Source organism: Python bivittatus, unplaced genomic scaffold (genome assembly GCF_059951505.1).
Source record: "Python bivittatus isolate LINGU-HERP-01145 unplaced genomic scaffold, Pbiv_v1 ctg000340_np1212, whole genome shotgun sequence".
Classification (NCBI taxonomy): domain Eukaryota; kingdom Metazoa; phylum Chordata; class Lepidosauria; order Squamata; family Pythonidae; genus Python; species Python bivittatus.
Genome location: NW_028277056.1, coordinates 23,498,806 through 23,516,463, shown reverse-complemented (window position 1 = coordinate 23,516,463; position 17,658 = coordinate 23,498,806). Strand labels below are relative to the sequence as shown.

General features: G+C 36.9%; 1 protein-coding gene across 1 annotated transcript in view; it reads right to left on the bottom strand.

The window, feature by feature from the left end:
* Positions 1–17,658, bottom strand: part of FRY (FRY microtubule binding protein) — a 200,375-nt gene that overhangs the window by 173,632 nt on the left and 9,085 nt on the right. The window contains exon 3 of the mRNA XM_088140710.1: positions 10,461–10,513. The gene's annotated coding sequence lies outside the window, so the exon portion shown is untranslated. The remainder of the gene's footprint in view (positions 1–10,460; positions 10,514–17,658) is intronic.

Below are 17,658 nucleotides of genomic sequence, written 5' to 3'. Positions count from 1 at the left end.
GTGCTATCATATATCCCTTTAGTCATCTTTTCTGTAGGCTAAACATACTTGGATCCTTTAACCTTTTCTCACAGTGCTCGGTTTCCAGACTCTACATCATTTCTGGAGCTTTCCTCTGACGTTACTCCTTGAATCTATGCTCTTTTTAATGCATTCCAATGTAGTCTTTGCTTTTTTAGCAGTGTCATCACACTGTTGTCTCATGTGATTGACAAGGACACCCAGATCCTTTTCACATGTACTAATGTAAAGCCAGGTCACCCCATCCTATGCTCATGTCTTACATTTCCCTATCCATTTCGCAGATGCAGAATATACTTCTATCATATGTAGTTCAGCCTACTGTTCAAACCTGTCTAGATCTTTTTTAATATTCTCTTTTTTGTCTACAGTGTTAACTATGCTTCTCAGCTTTGTGTCATCTGCACATTTAATAAGTGTCCCTTCAGCTCCCTCATCCAAGTAATTGATAAACACGCTGAACAGCACAGGACCCAAGACAGCACCCTTTGCCACTCCCCTTGATATCTCCCTCCAAGCTGAAGTGGAGGCAGTTTTGGGGGGCAGGTTTTTTAGCCAACTGTGGGTCCATCTAACAGTAGTATCAGCCAGCCCATTTATCATTTTATGGAGACTATCATGAGACATTCTCTCAAAGGCTTTGCCAAGGTCCACATATACTATATTTATGGAATCCCCCTAATTTACTAAACTAAGTAAGGTGGAGTCTGGTATGCATTTGTAAAAAACCCACACTGACTCCTGTCAGTTGTACTATTCCATCTCACAATAGGCATGCTGCTTGATACTCTCTACAAAGACTTTGCCTAGTATAAACATCAAACTGATAGGTCTGCAGTTTTCCTGGTCCTCCTTTTTGAACATGGGCATAATATTCTCCCTGGTCCAGTCTCCTGAGACCTCACCAGTCCTCCAGAAATTCTCAAAGATTACCAACAGTTCTTCTTAGATCATCTCTGCCAGTCTCTTCTATACCTGGAGATGCAATCCATCTGAACTTAGAGACTTGAATTCATTTAAATTAGCTAAATTCTCTTTTACTTTCTCCCCTTAATGTATCCTAAGCTGCAGTTTCTTCATTCTTTCAGTGGCATAACAATGATCAGGTGGAGCTCCATTTTCCCTCTGAGAGAAAACAGACACAAAATAGGAATTAAGACTGCCTTTTTTTTTTCTTTACCATCCCACATTACCACTTCATCACTTTCTCTTCATAATGGACCTGCACCCTCTTTGGCTTTCTTTTTATTTCTACCAACTCAAAATAGCCATTTTGTTGTTGTTGGTATTGCTCAACTCATTCTAAGCTTTAGCTTTTCTGACAAAGTTCCTATAGATTTTGAAGCTGGACAAGTATTCTTCTTCTTGGGTTATGTACTCCTTCTCCAATTTCCAGCACATTTTCCTTTTTCTCTTCAAATCAAAGAGCTCTTAGGTGCCCCCACTGGCCTCTTTAAATTTCTCTCATTTTTCTTTGTGGGAATAGTTTGCATTGCACCTTCAGGATCTAATTTTGTAGGATTCCTAGACATTCTTCTTCTTAAGGATTTGAAGCCTCTAGATCTGATCTACCTGCCCTCAAAAAATCTGGTTTTCTGAAGGTGTATATGCATGGCTGACTCTTCCCAATTCCTCCTCCCCTAAATATCACATGGCCACTTTTCCCAAAGTGCAAGTCACACACATTTCTTCAATCAGTTCTTCAGTGATGATGACAGTTAGGTCCAGGATAGCCAACCCTCTAGTTCATTCCTCCACCTTTTGACAAATGAAACTGTCAGCAAGAGAGGAATTTGACCCTTAACAGAGTTAGACTCCTAGCAAATGTCAGGATCACTGAAATCTCCTATTATCACTATCACATGCCTTTTTGAAAGACTGATCATCTGATTTAGAAGGGCTTCATTTATATCTTCTGTCTGGAGAGGAGGCCTAGAATAAACTCCGACCATAGTATCACTTTTGTTTCTCTCTCTTTTTATTCTTACCTAAATACTTTCAACAGAATTTGTTGAAAAATTATGTTTTATACAGTAAATGTTATAAGAGATGCCATGATAAATAAGTGAAAATATTTTAATTTGCTATTCCTACAATATTCTTAAAGAAAGTAAAAAATTGGTTTGAAAACAATAATTCCACCATTCAGCTTCTCCAATGAATCCATTCAAAAGGACTTATTCTGTAGTTTAAAAGAACACAGCACTAATACAAATCTAACTAGTGCTAATTTTGATACATCAAGACACCCCACTCCATCCTTTCTTATACCACATTACTTCTCCAATTGCTTGGGGCCAAGCTTTTCAAACTCTATCTTTCAACTATAGAGAATATTATTGTACCTATGCATGCTGCAACAGGTTCCCTATATGGGGGAGGGAATCTTTCCAAAGCACTGAAGAAAAAGTAACTGTATTTTGGAGTGCTAAAATATTCTTCCATAGGACAAGGAAAAGAAGGGCTCCACTTAAGCAGTGCGGGCCAAACCATGACAAAGTGGGAAATAAAAAGTGACTCCATACAAAGTGCAAAACTGTATTATACATTGTTTGGTTTGAGCTTAAATAACTGTATAAATCATGGTTTATGGCTTAACATAGTGTGTGAATCCAGTAAGTTGTCATTTATTCAATAAACCATGTTTAAGGAAACTTCTGGCTTGGTACAATGTATGAATCCAGTATATATGTCTTAGCATTTTCTTTCACCTTAGAACTCTATTGCCAGGGAGTTTCAGTGACCATAGTGCTGTTGAAAGAGCACACTGCTGCAGCTGATTCAGTCATTCCTGACTGGTTCTTTTTGCAGCTTGTCTTTCTCCATATTATTTTACTTTGTTTTAGTCTTGGGTGTGACCTAGGATTCCTGAATTATTCTCCTCTTAACAGGCCAAGAACAAACTCTGATTTTAACTCTAGCTTATGCTTCATTTGTTATGAGTAGAACAAACCAAAGATCCTATTTCATGTATAGTGCTAAACAAAGAATGGACAGCCATTCTGAATTGTTTATGCATGCCTGCCGCCAGGAGGAATCAAATGGGAACAATCAAACAGAATGCACCAGCACTTGCTTACTCCTAAACAATAATGATTTATTGGTACATGCATATATTGCCAATGTAAAAATTTCTGACTAATGACCATCCAGAATATAAGAAAGAAGAAGGAAAAAATAAATTGAAATCTAATTCTGGGCCCTATCCTCCCAAACTATTTTGCACTAAGCTTAGTCTCTTCTCCAACATTTTTTTTTTCTTGTGCCTCAGAGTCAGTTTTTGATTCCTGGCAACTGCCTGGACAAGTCCCTGCAGTTTTCTTGGCAAGATTTTTCAGAAGTGATTTGCTATTGCTTGCTTCCTAGGGCTGACACAGAGTGACTGGCCCAAGGTCACCCAGCTGGTTTTGTGCTTAAGGCAGGACTAAAACTCATGGCTTCCAGTTTCTAGCCTGATGCCTTAACCATTGCACCGTTATCTGCTTTTTGCATTACTGACTCATAACAGGTCTGATTTAAAAAACTGGACTAGTTTTGGTCATTTGGATGAAATTTACCAAATTAAACTTTCTTGAGAAAGAACTTTCAAAGCAATAATGACTAGATAATGATACAGCACAAATCAAATTAGCATTTCCCCCAAAGAAAAGAGAATAAAAAATATTTTGAAGCACCATTCATTTTTCATAACAATCTACTCACAAGAAGTTTCAGTGATTGGACTTATTCCTAAGTAAGTGTGTATAGCATTATACGCTTAATCAAAGGCATGGATTAGTTGTCAAATTATTTACTTGTGTTAAATAAATAACTGTAAATAATGACTAAGTCTAGTAGACAGCTTATTATCATAAAACATGACAAATACTGATCTTCAGGAATAAAGTCTTCAGATTGTATAAACATCTTGTTTTAGGCATAATTATTAATTATTCCATATTATGTAAAGCCATTTGGATAGCATCAGTGGATTATTTTGCTATTGAAATTGCTTTCAATAAACTAAAGGTACACTTGTCTGTCCAACCAAATTCAGAAAAAAAATTGAGGATGGTCCTTGAGATCTTAGTCTGCAGTTCATTAGAAACACACAACAGAATTCCTGATTTTATCACAATAAACATGCATTTAAGCAATGTATAACTTCCCACACTTCTAGGAGTTATGCTTGGTCAGGTTATATCTTGAAATTAGCTACCACTGATTATATCACTGGTTATATCTTGAAATTAGCTACCAGTGATGAGCTATCTTTTAAAACACCTTCCGACCCATTGATAGCAAATTATTTTCAATGCTATTATTGATCAGTTGTCATACTTTGTATTTCTATATCCATGTTTCTTTCCTAGTTTCAGTATACCCATCCTGCTGCTAAAATGTTTACCATTAATGCTTTTCAAACTGAGAAATACAAAAGACTTTCTAATCTAGAAAGTTTTTAATTAGTGTATCAGCTGTAAATTTAATTTTGTAATGATGATTAGGGTTCTGTATGTAATCATGATTTCCATAAGATGAGATCAATCTGGCTTTCCAATGTAGACATATCACCCAGTTGGATTAACTATAAGCACCAAAGAGAGATAAGGCTGGATTTAGTTGTCATTTCTTTTGAATCATCATTGATACTGATCTATTAACAGGAATTCTACTGACAATGTACACGTGATCAAAAGAATACAAAAGCCAATTTTGTCTATTAGTTTTAAAGATAAAAGTAAGCCACTGAATCATTATTTTTTTCTACAGATTTTTTTTCCCTACCTGATACTATTTCACATTCTTAGAGCAATAAAAGAGAGAGGAAACAGTATATAAATTATATGAAATGTGCATTATTGCACTGCATTTGATTTAGTTAATATGCTGATCAGACATTTAATCATATGTGATTTCTATGACAACAGGGACACAATGTATATACAATGGACTCAGGGCTCTTGGTATACAAAACTGTATGGGTACAAACAGATTAAAGGCTAAACATAGAATTAGTTCTTGCAAAGTGCTTCAGGGCTGTCAGCATATGGACAGTACCAAATTTATTTAGCAAATTTAGTAAAGATTTCATTATTTGACTGACAGTTTCCAAACAGGTTGCATTTGAATTGGCAGAGGAACAAGAATCATTTCCGGATATGCTCCCTCACAGAAGACATACAGTTCTTTTAAAAATGTCCTTGGCATTCTTCCACAAGCTGAATTAATCATATTAATGGCAGAAAACATCTAATTAAAGAGGGAAACAGCTTTCAGAATATGAAATGTTTCAACACTATCCAATGCATACTTAACAAGCTAAGATGTGTACAACAGATGAATATTGTTTAAATTTTTAAAAAACTGATAATATTTGAATATCAAAGTCCAGTATAAATTCCCTAAACAGGTAGTACTAGTGATGAAGGGAGGGTGGGAGGGAGGGAGGGTTGGTCCTTACTAATATTTGGATGGCAGATCAGGAATTCCCAGTTATACTTTAAACTGGAAAATCAACAATATATCCACAAAGAAGACAATGGGAAGCCACTTGCACACCGTTGTAAAAAAAGGGAAAAGAAAATTATTTCACTATTTTATTTTATGGAGCATTTTTGCCTTAATTTGTAGCAGATGATAATCAATAATGAATTTGTTTTCTCTCCTGAAACTGTAGAAGTTGCTTCTAAGAACAGAGATTATAAAACAAAGAACAAAGGAAGGAACTGCTAAGGAAGGGTGAAAAAAGATAGCATATCTGTTAGCATGTTCTTGGACAGTATGCATCTGTTTTGATTCTTGTGATATAACTTTGAGAGCTGATCAAACAAAATGTAAGTTGTCAAGAACCTTATATGTTATTTATATTAAGTGGAAATGTGTGATGCCAACTATTGCTAAAGGCAGCAAGGGCCCTGCACAAAATGGCTTTTATACAGTGAGTCATTGATGCTCTTGTCAGCTGTTTTTACATTCCTTCTCCTCACCTGTGATGTGGAAGGATATCGAAACAACGTTGGGGTGTATTTACATTACAGAAAAGTCATTTATCCTGTGCAAATTGCAGAACATTACCAAATGTCTAAACTAGGTTAAGCATTACATAATGTGAATGTAATATAAGTGACTATAAGTGATTATGTGTGTTACAGTTAGACAAGGATAATTACTAAGGTATGTGGTACACAGTATAATAAAATCTAAATAGTGATAATCAACTTCAATTGGCAGTAGCAATTTATTAGCCAGTAGTGTGACATTTAAGCGTCTTAATTTAAATTTAAGCTTCTTGTACACTGCACAATGTCTTTTTAGGACTGAAGCAGTTTGTTTATATATATTTATTTGTGTACAAAAATTTTAAGTGTACTGCTATTTTCCCATGTAATTCAGATATAGGGAAAATGTCTATACTACAAGTACACAATACTTGTAGTCTCCAGGAAGAAAACAAGATCAAATTTGTAGCACCAGCAATAAATGGCTGGCTAATCTATAACAGCCAGATTTATGGACAGCATTTCTCAGCATTAAGCTGACTAAAAAGGCACTAAATTTGTTGCTGAAGGCAAGACAAAACACAGACCTCTTGTTGTGGATTTCAGAATTTTGTTTTAGCTGTATAATATTCAATGTTACTTTAGTATCTGATGGATTGTGATTTTTAACTTAGACTAAATTTAACCGGTAATTTTGCACATGTGTTTTTGGTGCTACAACTGAAACCACAAAATATGATATGATGTCAATTGTAAAAGGCAGAATTGGGGAACTTGTGTCCCTCAATATATTGCTGAACTACAGTTCCCAGCAACCTTGACCAACATGGCAAGGAACGTAAGGAATTGTAGTTTGTTAACATCTAGGACGAATGTTATGAAGCTCTGTACAGAGGCATGATTACTGCTCAAATGGTAGTCACTCTATTACAGAAGCTCGCTTAAAAATGCTGTAAAGCAAATGACCTTTGCTTCCTCTGGTCTACTGGCTGGGGTGACATTTGCTTCCTATTCTTACTTTATATTCTGTGCAATTGTATGTTCTGAGTCATAAGTCTGCTGTCCATCAGGTCATTAAAATGCCATTTTTGAATCGTCATCCTTGCCATTTAACAGCTTATGGAGCTGACAGGGCATAACTAATTATTATTTTTTAATTAACACAGAACATGAATATCTCTCCTAACAGCTATTTGGCTCCTGCTGTCTCAAAAGTGAATATCTTGATGTTTTTCAGCCCCACATCTGCATTCATTGCCTGTGGGGACAAAAAGGTAAGGTCAGAGACTATGTACAAATTGTGACTGCCAATTAAAGAATTTAGTGAAAGGCTGCATGGAAGAAAAAAGCTAGGGCTGTTGCTTTTTTAGTAAATTCTGCAATGCATTAAATAAAATTTGTTTAATCTACATCTGTCTCCTGGGGCTATATCACTGTCAATCAATATGTAAAGTAGTGTTTCTCTACAGGCTATTTCTGAATTCCAGGTTCAGAAGCAGCAGGCTGTTGAAAATTAGTTCCTGATGAACAATAGCTTGGGCCTTTCTGTACGATTAGATGGAAAAAAAAAAGTTCACCTATCTTGGTTGGTAGAAAAATATTCCTGTCTCTAATTGCTGACCCCTATAGTGACTCTATTGCCTCTGCAGTCACCTGAATTTTCTCTAAAGTAACAAGTGACAATTCCTAACAGATTGTGCACACCTTGAGGCTGCCCTTCAACAATTCAGGATAAGAGTAAACAGCACATTATTGTATCAGATATAAGAGCATTAATAATATCTATATTTTGAATTTGCTTCCTTCCTAATGAAGACTGTGAAGTTCTTTAGTTAGCCACATCTTAGAAATTCCAGACAAGATGTTGCTCTCTTTCTCCTCAAATGTACTTCAATTGCATTTTCAGGTAATCAGCCAGCAGTCCTGTTCAAGGTAACCCAGTCCCTCCTGGATAGGGAGGGGCTGAAGGAACATCAGCAGGGCTGCTGTGAAAACTATTTCAGGCATATGTCAGATCCTCTCTCAATTGGATTCCAATTGTACAGGTCCTTTGGAGATAACTTTGGCATGGTCTGGCTTGGTTATCTGGGAAGAATTCAAGCCTATTGGTCCTGATGGTTCTATGTGCAGCCAACTGTGTGTTAGATCCACGTGTCTCCTGATTGGTTAAGGCCTCTCATGAGTTGATGTGTACCTGGATCTGGAGGCACAGCACTCCATCAGATGTGCAATTTGGGTATCCTGTTAGACTCTTGAATCTTGCCTGAAAGATAGCCCCACCTTTGCTGGCCTTCTTGAAAACCCAGCTGTTCCTTCAGGAGAAGAGTTGTTTTTATTTTGTTGGTTATTTTTTGTTTTTCTGTTTTAATCCTATGTTAGCTGCCCAAAGTTACAATTTGTGAGACGGGTAGCCATATAAATTGATTAAAAATAATAAAACATTTTTTCTCTCAGTAGTGGAATGACAAAGCTATCCCTCAGTGTGGAACTCCATGGATCTCTTTCTGTGGATCAATTAACATGCAGTTAATTGCAGCTGCAGAGCTCTATTGACACAATTCTCCCACCATCTAGAATGGCAGGTGAAGAGAAAAGGTTGCGAAACCAGTTTTGCAAGCTAAAACTACTTCCCTGATTGAATCCTGTATGCTACTTTTCTATACAGTAAGTGCTATTTTAGGAGCAGAAAAGAAAAAATATCATCAAAATAAAGCAAGAGTGAAGTCACGCATGATCAAATGACTTCATCACATTGATAACGAATCAGATTAAATAAGCCTAGTATATAGGGGAACATAGGTTTTTCCACTTCCATGGAAGTAAAGACTTTCTAAGTAAAGACTTCCATGCAGAACACAATATTAAATCATATATGACAATTAAACCATTAGTCTCATCTAAGTTCTGTTAATTCTGATAGGAGATACTGATTTCTGATTGAATCAACTGCACCATCTTCTGGCCTCTTTGCTGAAAAGTTGCAAGGCTAGGATACTACGCAGTTTAATGAACCTAAGCTCACTGAAATGAATGGCCTATGATGCCTCATTATGATTTCAGTTCTCACATAATCCCTCAACACCAAACCAGAAAGAAAGGTTTTATTCACAAATCTAGGTACACCCACTCTTAAAATGGATGAATTAGAATTATACAGGAGATTTCATTTTATTGCATGTGCTACCAAGTGTGGGTCACCAGCAACTTCTTTTTTTCTATCTAATTATTGCTTATATATTGCTACTTCCAAGCAATTGTAATTATATGAATTTTATATACATCTGAATCTTATTCAAATGTTGACTCCTTGTTAACAAATACTTCCATTCTGATATAATTTCACAGATACAGCCTTATAGAAAATGTGGTAACATATACACACTTTGTAAGTGCAGTTGGTACATCTCACTACATTATAGCAGGACTTTTAGCAGCTGAATTTCCCATGCCTTCCCTAGCTGATATGGAGAATTTTTGGAGATCAAGAAGTTATTCACACTGGAGTTATACACACAAATGCAATATGTTGAATGTAATACTAGACACTTTTCTGATTCTGCCTATATTTTCCTTCAAAATCTCTGCAAAGTTATTATCATCCCTGTAGCTGAACTAAATCAGTTTCCCAATAACTTATCATGTGCAATAATTCAGCATTTAAATGCTGGGGGCATTATGAATTCAGAATGGTTCCTTTCAATGTCTTAAAATGTTGGAACTAGAATTTTTCATATTTATCATTTCCTATCTACACATCCCTGATTTCCTTTTGTAACTTTGTGTAGAAATGCAATAGAAACTTGTGTGTATATGGAGCAGAAGAAGAAAAAAAACCCAATATATTTCTTGGGAATAAAGTAGCCCAATGAAAATTCAGTCCCTAGTATCTCCATTCATCAGTCACTGTTAACAATACTAGGTGGATGGGCTGGAGATCTGACACAGTATAAGGAAGCTTCCTTTGTTCCTATGCTGTATTAAAAGAAATAAAAATGCAATTCAGTTTACTATCCTATTTTATTTCCTTTTTTATTTACCTTGTTTGCTTATTTATATACCTCTCCACATCAGCTTACTGAAACGATATACCATATGGCCAGTTTCACAAGGATTCTGTTACCTTCTTCCATTGCCCACTGCTAAATTCAGCTTGTGCAAGCCAAATTGCATTCATTAGATTTGACTCTAGAAGAAAACCATCTGGCACAATGGAAAAGATTGTTGGAATATATTCAGTTTTAATATATCAGAACATTTTTTTGGAGCATATGCATTAATAGATCACATATTCCAAGCATCAGTTCCAGGACACAGGCATTGACTGCTACCTGCAATGGCAAAAGAATGGTGATATGTGCATTGTGACATCACAATGCAAACCTCACTCTTTTGTAGTTGGATCTCAATGTCGGTATGGGATTTGTGTCATGGTGTCACAACTCATGTTTTAGCACTTACCTCCTCTGTGGATACCTATGCACCAGGGGTTGATTGGCTGAGCTCACTGTCACCTGTGAAGTAGAAAAAACAGGAGCGGGAATGCATGTTTTAGAATGGATATCTGTAAAGATCAATTAGAGATAACTATGTAGCCTCTGCTATATAATATCAACAGACAAAGGATGATCAGCTCTTCCCAGATCTTTTTATTTATCTTACATGAACTGCAACAGATTACTAATTTGATGAGAGAAGGAACAGCTTTTTACTTTATGCCTGTCCTTTCAAACTTTTGTATCCAAATATACTGGACTTCAGATCCCTGACTGGCAAATACTCATTGGGATTTATGTAGCTGAAGTCAATAATAATACATTATTTAAAGGTGAAAGTGTTCTTCGCATTCCTCTGTCATTTAAAGGTGAAAAAAAAATCAAATGCATTATACAGAGATAAATGTAGCTGACCATATGCTAACTTCCTTAATACTTATAACATTTGAACATAGTGAAATATACTACATACAAACACACATACACACACACACTATACATAAATATACATCCCATCCCATCATTCAACTTCAACATACCTGTATATTTAACAATTCTTTCTTCCACAACAGTTCAATAGCAGTTACTCCAGTAACAAAATATTTATATAGTTATTGATAAATCTATCACAGGTTTTTAAAGAAATGTAATGCTCCCTCCTGTTTATAAAGAAGTTTCTGTCATGCATATGAACTATTTATTCTCACTTTTATTTTGTTGTTGTTCAGTTGTTAAGTCGTGTCCGACTCTTCGTGACCCCATGAACCATATTGCGCCAGGCCTTCCTATCCTTCACTGCCTCCCTGAGTTTGCTCAGTTTCATGCTCATCTCACTTTTATATGTATGTTTAAAAAGTTGTAGAAAAATAAGCAGATCAAATTAATCTATACATACCACTATCAAACATTTCAGTCATGTTTTCAGAGGAAGTCCTCTTCAAATAAGACACATATATTCAAGGTAGACTTAACCTTTGATTATTAGTTTCAGGGTCAGCGTAAACATCAATAATTAAATGCATCCTTACATCAAACTTAATGGATTTTGCATCAGCCAAAAAGGTGAAATCTGTTTTATACCAGTTATACTGGTTGCTTATTCCTTTCTGAATGCAATTTAAGAAAGCTCTATCAATATTTAAGGTTTAAGTCAAAGTTGTCTAAAGATTTGTTGTTGTTGTTCAGTTGTTAAGTCGTGTCCGACTCTTCGTGACCCCATGAACCATATCGCGCCAGGCCTTCCTGTCCTTCACTGCCTCCCTGAGTTTGCTCAGTTTCATGCTCATTGCTCCAGTGATGCTATCTAACCATCTCATACTCTGCCGTCCTCTTCTCCTTTTGCCTTCAATCTTTCCCAGCATCAGGGTCTTTTCCAAAGAGTCCTCTCTTCGCATTAGGTGACCAAAGTATCTGAGCTTGAGCTTCATTATCAATCCTTCCAATGAGCAGTCAGGGTTGATTTCCTTTAAGATTGACTGGTTTGACCTCCTAGCAGTCCAGGGAACTCTTAAGAGTCTTCTCCAGCACCACAGTTCAAAGGCATCAATTCTTCAGCGCTCAGCCTTCTTTATGGTCCAGCTCTCACAGCCATACATTACTACCGGAAAAACCATAGCTTTGACTATGCGGATCTTTGTCGGCAAGGTGATGTCTCTGCTTTTTAATATGCTATCTAGGTTTGCCATAGCTTTCCTCCCAAGGAGCAAGCGTCTTTTAATTTCATGGCTGCAGTCTCTGTCTGCGGTGATCTTGGAGCCCAAATAAATGAAGTCTGTTACTGCTTCCATTTCTACCCCTTCTATTTGCCAGGAATTGATGGGTCCAGATGCCATGATCTTAGTTTTTTTAACGCTGAGTTTCAAGCCAGCTTTTGCACTCTCCTCTTTCACCCTCATCAAGAGGCTCTTTAGTTCTTCTTCACTTTCTGACATTAGGGTGGTATCATCTGCATATCTGAGGTTGTTGATGTTTCTCCCTGCAATCTTAATTCCGGCTTGTGATTCTTCCAGCCTGGCATTTCTCATGATGTACTCTGCATATAGGTTAAATAAGCAGGGTGACAGTATTCAGCCTTGTCGTACTCCTTTCCCTATTTTGAACCAATTGGTTATTCCATGACCAGTTCTAACTGTTGCTTCTTGGCCCGCATACAGATTTCTCAGGAGACAGGTAAGGTGGTCTGGTACCCCCATCTCTTTAAGAATTTGCCAGAGTTTGTTGTGATCCATAATCAAAGGCTTTTGCATAGTCAATGAAGCAGAAGTAGATGTTTTTCTGGAACTCTCGTGCTTTCTCCATGCATGATCCAGCGAATGTTGGCAATTTGATCTCTAGTTCTTCTGCCTCTTCAAAACCCAGCTTGTACATCCGGTAGTTCTCAGTTCACGTACTGCTGAAGCCTAGCTTGTAGGATTTTGAGCATAACATTGCTAGCATGTGAAATGAGTGCAATTGTGCGATAGTTTGAGCATTCTTTGGCATTGCCCTTCTTTGGAATTGGAACGTAAACTGACCTTTTCCAATCCCATGGCCACTGTTGCATTTTCCAAACTTGCTGGCATATTGAGTGCAGAACTTTAACAACATCATCTTTTAGTATTTTAAATAACTCAGCTGGAATACTGTCACCTCCACTAGCTTTGTTGTTAGTAATGCTTCCTAAGGCCCACTTGACTTCACTCTCTAGGATGTCTGGCTCAAGGTCAGTGACCACACCAGTATGGACATCAGGGACATTAAAATCTTTCTTGTATAGTTCTTCTGTGTATTCTTGCCACCTCTTCTTAATCTCTTCTGCTTCTGTTAGCTCCCTGCCTTTTCTGTCCTTTATCATGCCCATCTTTGCAGTAAACGTTCCTTTGATATCTCCAGTTTTCTTGAAGAGATCTCTAGTCTTCCCCATTCTATTGTTTTCCTCAATTTCTTTGCATTGTTCATTTAAGAAGGCCTTCTTATCTCTCCTTGCTATTCTCTGGAAATCTGCATTCAGTTGCTTATATCTTTCCCTTTCACCCTTGCTTTTCGCATTCCTTCTTTCCACAGCTATTTGTAAAGCCTCATCAGACAGCCATTTTGCTTTCTTGCATTTCTTTTTCTTTGAGATGGTTTTAGTTGCTGCCTCCTGTACAATGTTACGGACCTCCATCCATAGTTCTTCAGGCAGTCTGTCTACCAAATCTAATCTCCTAAATCTATTCATCACCTTCACTGTGTACTCAGAAGGAATATGATCTAAGTCATACCTGTGTGATCTAGTGGTTTTCCCTATGTTCTTCAATTTAAGCCTAAATTTTGCAGTAAGAAGCTCATGATCTGAGCCACAGTCAGCTCCTGGTCTTGTTTTTGCTGTCTGTATAGAGCTTCCCCATCTTTGGCTGCAAAGTATATAATCAATCTGGTTTCGGTATTGACCATCTAGTGATGTCCATGTGTAGAGTCATCTCTTGTGTTGCTGGAAAAGAGTGTTTGCTATGACTAGCTTGTTCTCTTGACAGAGCTCTATTAGCCTTTGCCCTGCTTCATTTTGTACTCCAATGCCAAACTTGCCTGTTATTCTGATTACTTCTTGACTTCCTACTTTAGCATTCCAATCCCCTATGATCAAAAGGACATCTTTTTTTGGTGCTAGTTCTAGAAGGTGTTGCAGGTCTTCATAGAACAGGACAACTTCAGCTTCTTCGCTATCAGTGGTTGGGCCATAGACTTGGATTACTGTGATGTTGAATGGTTTGCCTTGGATTCGCACTGAGATCATTCTGTCGTTTTTGAGGTTGTACCCCATTACTGCCTTTCCTACTCTCTTATTGACTATGAGTGCTACTCCATTTCTTCTAAGGGTTTCTTGCCCACAGTAGTAGATATAATGGTCACCTGAATTAAATTCACCCATTCCCGTCCATTTTAATTCGCTGATTCCCAACATGTTGATGTTCAATCTTGTCATCTCATGCTTGACCACTTCCAGCTTGCCCTGGTTCATAGATCTTACATTCCAGGTACCTATACAATATTGTTCTTTACAGCATCAGACCTTCTTTTCGCTTCCAGATACATCCACAGCTGAGCATCCTTTCGGCTTTGGCCCAGCCACTTCACTCTTTCTGGAGCTACTTGGAATTGCCCTCCACTCTTCCCCAGTAGCATACTGGACACCTTCCAACCTGAGGGGCTCGTCTTCCGGCATCATATCTTTTAGCCTTTTGACATTGTCCATGGGGTTTTCTTGGCAAGGATACTGGAGTGGGTTGCCATTTCCTTCTCCAGTGGACCACATTTTATCAGAACTCTCTGTCATGACCTGTCCGTCTTGGGTGGCCCTGCACAGTATAGCTCATGGCTTCACTGAGTTACGCAAGCCTCTTCGCCACGACAAGACAGTAATCCATGAAGGATCTAATGTCTAAAGAAGATCTAATGTCTAAAGAACTACCTCTTTTTATATGGATCTGCCAAAACATTGGCTTTTTCTGTGCTGGTCCATATTTCTGGTATATTCTGGTATATATTTACAGGGGAATCATTGAGTCTGTTATCTGCTCCTCTATAACTGTCTGGTTTGATTCTGCAACCAAACAGGACAGACTCAGACTCCAACGGATAGTTAAGTCTGCAGAAAGGATAATTGCAACCTGCCTGCCTTCTATAGAAGAACTATATACTGTAAGGGTCAAAAGGAGGGCAGAGAGGATATCTGCAGACTCTTCTCATCCTGGATATAATCTGTTCCAACTTCTTCCTTCAGGACGGCGCTATAGAGCTCCTTATGTTAAAACATCTAGACATCGGAATAGTTTTTTCCCTTGTGCCATTGCTCTGTTAAATACTATATGATTTGATATGTATTGGGCAGTAGCTTCTTCTTTTGGAAAAGTTATTTTACTGGGCAGTGTTATTGTTACTGTTTATTAATTTTCTGTTGTTATCCAAACGCACCGTTGATTTGCTGTTCGTCACCGAAGACAAATTCCTTGTATATATTTTATACTTGGTCATTAAAGTATTTTGTATTTGTATTTTTGTATTCTCTTGAAGAAATAAGTGTTGCCCCTTTCTTTTTGTCTTTTAAGACCTAAAGGTTGCTTTTTATTCCAGTTAGCACTGAACAATTTGAAGAGCTGTAACTGTTTTATCTGAATCTTCCATTTAACTTTGTTTTAACTGATGATTGTTAATTGCATTATTTGATGTTTATGTGGTGCTTTTTTAATGTTATAATGTTAATGTTTTTATATATTCTTATTCTGTTCCCTTAGTGATTATTGTTAATCACCCAAAGATTATCTATACATTGATTCAATACAGGTACATCAATTAAGGCAAGAACATAAGATGAATTGATCTCTTCCACACTGTAGCCTGTGGAAAAATTCTTCTTGAGCTAATATTTCCCTGTGATGCTATTTAGCATCACGTATAACTTGCTTGTCAGAAGAAAAAAGTTGATGTAGACAGAATGTTACATTACAGAAAATATTAAACCCTTTTATTTTATGCAGTGTATAATACAATATAATGCAATGGTTATATCTGTTTCTACTTTCATTCCTCTATGGATACATTTCCAAAAAATCTACACAGTAAATATTGAAAAATCTCTGAAGAATTTCCATTTTACTTATTTTACCCTGAGCCATGATTCATTTTAATCATGTACTGTTTAATAAGCCTACATATGGGCTTCTTCAACAAACATAGCGCTGAACCCTAAGCAATGATTTACAAGTCATAGTTACTGTGTTGGCATACCACGCTAAGGTAAAACCAAACAATCATATAATGATTTACCAGAATGTACAAATCCAGAGACTGCATATATACTTCACCTCAAGCATGTTACCTTCTCTGTATTATTTCTTATAACTGTTGAACAAAAGATATAAATCCAACACAAACTACACATCTGCCTGCTTCCTTTATTTCTCCTTTTTATCCCTTTTTTCTCTTCTTTTATTGCAGTTAGAGGGGGAAGGTGGGAAAATGCATCCCCTAACCATTGAAAAAAACAGTCTGATCAAGATTCTAAAATCTAAAAATGAATGGCAGAGTTCCTCTGTCTGTCCCATGCTGTAAAACTGAAGGTGGCAAGGTGGGAACCACATTGACAAAATTAGAACTCGGGGAGTTTGCCATCTGATTTGTATTAAACAAGGGTACAAATATTTAACTGTCTTTGATACTTGTTATAGGAAATTTGAATATGCGTATCTATTAGCTTCCAGCCAATCAGTCTTCATGAGATTTTTCAGTCATATTTTTCATGACCTTTTGGACAATGTTTTGGTCATTTGTTTGGAATTTGCTTATTAATTCCGAGGATCCCGTTCTCTAGTCTTTCAATGCCTTTGTGATCACAGCCTCTATATTTGAACTGTCTCTATTGGGATATTTGGGCTATTATACTTCCTCAAATGGAATTCAAATGGGTGCAGGTAAATGTAATTGATTCTATTTGGGGAGGAATCATACGGCCTCTGTAATGTTTTTAACAACAAGCTTTTGGTTCATCAAAGAAAGCCTTTCAGCTTTGGCTCCATCTCACTGAAAGGGTAAACTTATCTTTCAATGTTTGAGTTGGGCACAAATATTTGGAATACAGTACAAACTTCTCACATATAGGGCTAATGTGGGCACAATTCTTTTCTCCTTTTAATTTGTGTATCTCTTACATTCCTAATTCATAGAACAAACAGGTGAATGCTTTATCTCATACACCTGAATATTTCTTAACCTAGGATCTTAATATATCCTACCAATGAACATGATATATGTGCAATAATAATTTATTGTTAAAATTAAGCTAAAATCAGTAAGTAAAAATATTTCTGCTCACATTTAAAAATGTGTACAAATTAATGGCCATAACATATTCATTCTAATCAAACTAGGGGCCACATGTATCTATAACTGTGTAGGTAATAATAAGTGAAAACTGCTATGATTTCTCAACTAATCAACCAGATATGAACATACCTGGTTGAAGGAAAGGAGCATGGTGCTGCTTTATGGATGGCATTAGGTAATGGAGTCAAGAGTTCTTTTTTAAAGATATATTTAAAGGTTTAACATTTAACTTCCTGGCCCAAGTATCTTGAAACTCTCCACCACAGTATTTAAACTCTTGCTTTCTTCTCTGCTGGAAAGCTAATTTAAGCATTTGACAGCAA